The sequence below is a fragment of the Mandrillus leucophaeus genome, unplaced genomic scaffold (genome assembly GCF_000951045.1).
Source record: "Mandrillus leucophaeus isolate KB7577 unplaced genomic scaffold, Mleu.le_1.0 Scaffold401, whole genome shotgun sequence".
Taxonomy (NCBI): Eukaryota; Metazoa; Chordata; class Mammalia; order Primates; family Cercopithecidae; genus Mandrillus; species Mandrillus leucophaeus.
In genome coordinates, this window is record NW_012104266.1 from 1,870,947 (window position 1) to 1,876,854 (window position 5,908).

Below are 5,908 nucleotides of genomic sequence, written 5' to 3' on the forward strand. Positions count from 1 at the left end.
GCAGAGAGCTTTCCTTTCTGAGCTTGGACACCCTGATATCAGGGCCGTGTCCTGATAGCCCAAGCTGGGCTATGGGGCTGAGCTGTTCCTGGTGAGGCCATGATGTTGTGGGAAGAATGCTAAACTTGTCTGAGTTCCAGCCCTGACTCCACCCTGTTCAACCTGTGTGACTTTGGACAAATTACATAGCTGAGTTGAGCCAGTTTCCTTAGCAGGGTTGTTAAAAAGATGATCTGGAATAACCAAGGCTGTAGGCTTCTAGCACAGGGCCCAGAGCTTAGTAGGAGTGCAATCGAGAATGTTGAGTGAGAGAGATGTTGGCTACAAACCCGGAGCGACCAGGAGCCTTTCATATCAAGGGAGCCAGGGATAGAGGGTGGCACTTGTGGGGCATACAGGCGTGGACTTGGCCGGAGGGCTGGTTTTCCAGAGAGGCCACCTCCTGCCTTAACTGGGGGTGGAGGGGGACGGTGGGTTTGCCAGTCCTAGCCGAATCCTCTGGCTGCCCAGCTGTACAATCTCAGGCAAATGATTCCATCTCTGTACCTTGGTTTCCTCATCTGAAAAATGGGTCTAAGGATAGTATACATTTGATAGGGTTGCTCTGGGGACTGCAAACGATATGTGTAGAAAGTGTCTGGGGCAGGGTAGGTGCCCAGTGAGCAGCAGTCTCCTCCTGCTCTAGGAACTTTTCAAACCGACCCCTCCCAACCTCCCAATTGCAAGTCTGTGGTGGGCTTCTGCCGTCATGTACAGCTAAGATGCCTTAGAAGGTTCCTGCGTTACGGGGCCGAGCCAAACCCTTGACCAGCTGTCTAATTTGGTTCTTTCTGGTCCCAAACAGCTCCCAGACCAGGACAGAACCAGGCCCAGCTTAGGGGAGAGCCGCCTGGCCAAGGGCCTGCAATCAGAGTTCTGGCCGGTGAGCCTCCTGCCTCCGCCCTCCAGAGCAGCTGACAGGGAAGCCTGAGGAGGAAGTTAGTCAGAGCGAAGCTGCTCCGGGCCCCACCTGTGGTCAAGGTGTGAAATGTGCACCTGGCTCTTCTCTGCCACCCCTCCCCCTGTTTTTTTCTTTTTTTCACACCTCTGGGCTGTGGTTTGAGGAGATGAGAGGCTCAAAGGTTGAGGCCTGGGCCCAGTGCCTCACAGGAAAGAGGGCCCCTACTGCTGTCTGCCACGCCGGCCAGCCCGGGAAAAGGGCCATTTCCTCCTCCTCTCTGTCAGAGTCAGCTGCTTCACAACCTCTCTCACAGCTCCTCTGAATGCCTCTTGGAGCACTACTCCAAAAGCTCCTGGACTCGGCCGCGGGCCCCAGGCTGTTAGGGGAGCAGGCTCAGTCAGGCCTGAGGTTCCCGTGTGGCCCAGGCTGGGGCTGAGACTCTCTTACGTGAAATTAAGAAGAGTCCGAGCCCTGGGCAGGGCGTGTATCTGCTCCAGACAGTGCTGGGACCCTGGGCTTCCTTCTCCTGGTCCTGAATTTCCCTTGAAAGATAGCTGAAGTCACAGGGAGACCTGGGGCCTGGGGCCTGGGGCCTGCCTCTTCCTCTGCCCACGTCCTGCAGCTCTATCTAACCCCTCCTGGGAGGCAAGTCCATTTTAAGTGCTGGGGGCCATGGGCTGGGGCCTTGGGAGCCCAGGAGGTGGGACAGACAGCCCCAACCCATGAGGGTGAGTTCCCAGACGTGTGGGGACACTGCTTTTTGGGGGACTGGAGAAGGCCTCACAGGGGAGATGAAGTTTGAGCTTGGTCTTGGAGGCCGTTGCTGCTGTTTGTCATGTGGCAAAGGGAGACGAGGCTGTTCTCAGGCTGGGGGAACACCAGGTGCCAAGACAAGGAAGTAAGGAAGAGCTCCTCACACCAGGGGCGGTCAGACTGGTTAGAACAGAACATTCTTGTGAGGGCAGCAGGGTAGAGGGGGCTGGAAAGCAGCTCAGGACCCAAGCCCCACCACCGAGCACAATGACCTTCCTGTCATCCTGTCTCTGGCAGTTCCCTGGGAACTATTAAATAAAACGACTTCCATTCTGCAAGGCTTTACTTTCATACACACGATCTCCTTTAAACCGTTCAGCCATCCAGTGAGGGAGAGGCTACTGCGCCCATTTTGCAGAATGGAGGTTCAGAGAGGTGAAGTGATCTGTCCAAGCCTAGTCAGCCAGGAGGGCTGCCAGCCCTCCAAACATCCTGCTGCTCAAGGACTCATCAGGAGCCACACCTTCGTCATCACACAGCCCTAATCAGGCATCTTGTCTGGTGAGAGTGGACACCCACTTGGCTGGGCTGGAGCCATAGAGGGGAGTGTTGACATAATTTGCTTCTTGCATTTTCTTGGGTTTCCCCACAGGATGGGATCAACCAGGGTCATAAGAACTGAGGACATTTATTTGTTTTGGGGCTTTTTTTAGTTCTTTTTTTTTTTTTTTTTGCTTGTTTTTGTTTTCTGTTTTTTAGAGACAAGGTTGCACTCTGTTGCCCAGTGAGGAGTGCGATCATAGCTCACTGGAGCTTCGACTCCCTTGGCTCAAGCGATCCTCCTGCCTCAGCCTCCTGAGTAGCTGGGACTGTCGGCATGTGCCACCATGCCCAACTTATTATTATTATTTTTAAACTTTTTGTAGAGACAGGGGTCGCCTCGCTATGTTGCCCAGGTTGGCCTCCAACTCCTGTACTCAAGCCATCCGCCCGCCTCAGCCTCCCAAAGTGTTGGGACTATAGGCGTGAGCCACCTCACCGGATGGACATTGATTGATTACCTATGTGCTAGGTGCTATTCTCAGGGTTTTACTGGGATGAATTCATTTAATACCCACAACTATGTAGTAACTATGCAGCCGTTACTATCATCATCATCCTCATTTCACAGATGACAGAAACACAGAAAGTTCAAGTCACATAGCTAGTTAGTGGCACAGGCTCCTCACCCTCCCCCATTACACTCTACAGGGACGCTGTGTAAGGTCAGAAGGGCTGGGAGCGAGAGTGTCCTTCAAAGAGGAACTACTTTGGCCTTGTCTGTATTGTTTTATTCAGAGACTGCATTCATGTATTAGCTGTGTGATTAAACAGTCATCAAAAAGGAGAATAAGGCCGGGCACGGTGGCTCACATCTGTAATCCCAGAACTTTGGGAATCTGAGGTGGGCAGATCACAAGGTCAGAAGTTCAAGACCAGCCTGGTCAATATGGTGAAACCCTGTCTCTACTAAAAATACAAAAATTAGTCAGGCTTGTGGCAGGCGCCTGTAATCCCAGCTACTCAGGAGGCTGAGGCAGGAGAATCACTTTGACCTGGGAGGCGGAGGTTGCAGTGAGCTGAGATCACGCCACTGCACTCCAGCCTGGGCAACAGAGCAAGATTCTGTCTCAAAAAAAAAAAAAAAAAAAAAAAAAGGAGAATAAGCTGGGCATTGTGGCTCACGCCTGTAATCCCAATGCTTTGGGATGCCAAGGTCAGCAGATGGCTTGAGCACAGGAGTTTGAGACCAGCCTGGGCAACACAGTGAAACCCCGTCTCTACAAAAAAAAAAAAAATACAAAGATTAGCTGGGCATGGTGGTGCACACCTGTGGTCCCAGCTGCTTGGGAGGCTGAGGTGGGAGGATCACCTGAGCCCGGGAAGTTGGGGCTGCAGTGAGCCGAGATCACACAACTGCACTCCAGCCTGGGTGACAGAGCAAGACCCTGTCTCAAAATAATAATAATAATAAAAGAATAAAATTAAGCTAAAAGATTGGGACAATTGGTAAAATTTGAATATGGCCTGGAGATTAGACAAAAACCTTATATTCCTGTTATTTTGCTAATTTGGATAATGTAAGAGAATGTCCTTGTTTGTAGGAAATACACATTGAGGTATTTAGAAGTTAAGGGTCATGATGTCTGCAATTTACTTTTGTGTGACTTGGAAACCAAATATGCAGAGCAAGAGAGAATGCACAAAGGATAAAGCAAATGGGGTGACATGCTAACAACTGGTGATACGGAGGAAGTGCATAAAGGAAATCTTTGTACTATTCTTGCAACTTGTTTGTATTAGGTTGGTGCAAAAGTAATTGCAGTTTTTGCAATTAAAAGTATTGCAAAAACCACATTTAATTGCAAAGACTGCAATTACTTTTGCACCAACCTATAAGTTTTATGTTACATCAAAATAAAAGGCCGGGCACGGTGGCTCGAGCCTGTAATCCAGCACTTTGGGAGGCCGAGGCGGGTGGATCACAAGGTCAGGAGTTTGAGACCAGCTTGGCCAACATAGTGAAAGCCCGTCTCTACTAAAAATACAAAAATTAGCCAGGCATGGTGGCACGCGCCTGTAGTCCCAGCTACTTGGGAGGCTGAGGTGGGAGAACCATTTGAACCCGGGAGGCGGCGGTTGCAGTGAGCCGAGATTGCACCATTGCACGGGTGACAGAGTAAGACTCCGTCTCAAAAAAAAAAAAAAGTACCAAAAGAATCTCAGGCAGGATGGATTTGATATCGGATGCTATTATTCCCTGAATCAGCTTAGAGGCCGTTTGAGAAGAAGGTGGGGTCAAGCCTGCCTGGGAACACATCTTTTCTGGCAGTGGCCTCTGGCCTCATCCCAGTCCCAGGAAAGCACCACTCCCTCATTCACTTGGTTCCCACCTTTCCTGCTTGTGGCTTCACTTTGTGCTTCTAGAGTCCTGGACTTCTTCCCTTTTCCCACTGTCTGGCTACCTCCAACCTCTCAACCAAGTTCCTCCTGACTTCCCCTGCAGCCTTTTGAACCAGGGAGGGAAGCCTGCCTGCCCTCCAGCTGCAAGGCATCAGCAACCCGCTTCTCCAAGCCACTCAGGGCCCCTCAAGGAATACAGGCCATGCCAGAGGCTCCGGGGGTGACCCCATCCTTGGCTCAGACTGGCTGAATAGAAGGGATTTGGGTTGTGTTATTCAGAAGGTGTCATCAGCTGAGAGCCTGAAGTTCTTTTTCCCAGACTGAAGAGGGCCTGCACAGCTGGCTAGGGCCCCTTCCTGAGGAGCAGGTAGTCTGGACTGGGCATGGCCTGGGGCTCTTGGCTGCTGCTGGGCTTCCAGGAACAGGGAAAGGCACACCCTGGAAACCATGGTGCCCAACCCAGACACTTCACTGAGCAAAGCTGCTGAGTAATGTTCTTCCCGGGGTCCATACCTTCTGAGACACCCAATAATGCTTGAAGCTGCCCTCCCAGGACCTGCACGAGGCCTCTTAATTGCGGGCCTGACTCTGGGCCGAGCTTTACCTGCTTGGACTCTCGGTCCTTCTGGAAAATTCCTCAACAAGCCAAAACTCGTTTTCTACAATCCCAAGAGAGTGTGGTGTTGGCCTTGGGGACTTTGTCCGCATGCCCTGTGCCGAGGTGCCGCGGCCCAGGCCCTGCCTCCTCTTAGAGTGGAGCCCATATTTCTCCAACTAGGCAGTCAGCCATCTGTACAGGCATAGGCATCAGTGGCAGTCTGGCCAGATCCTGGCTAGTCCCACGCAAGGCAGGGCAGCAGAGTGGGTAAGCACATGGACCCTGGAGCAAGCTGTCTGGATTGGGTTCCTGGTCCTGGCTCTGCCATTTACTAGCTGTGTGACCTCGGACACGTTATTTCACCTCTCTGCCTTCTGGACTAAGAGTCAGTCTAGGGCTGGGTGTAGTGGCTCATGCCTGGGTGCTCCCAGTACTTTGGGAGGCTGAGGCGGGTGGATCATTTGAGGTCAGGAGTTTGAGATGAGCTTGACCAACATGTTGAAACCCCGTCTCTACTAAAAATACAAAAAATTGGCCGGGCGCGGTGGCTCAAGCCTGTAATCCCAGCACTTTGCGAGGCCGAGACGGGCGGATCACGAGGTCAGGAGATCGAGACCATCCTGGCTAACCCGGTGAAACCCCGTCTCTACTAAAAAAAATGCAAAAAACTAGCC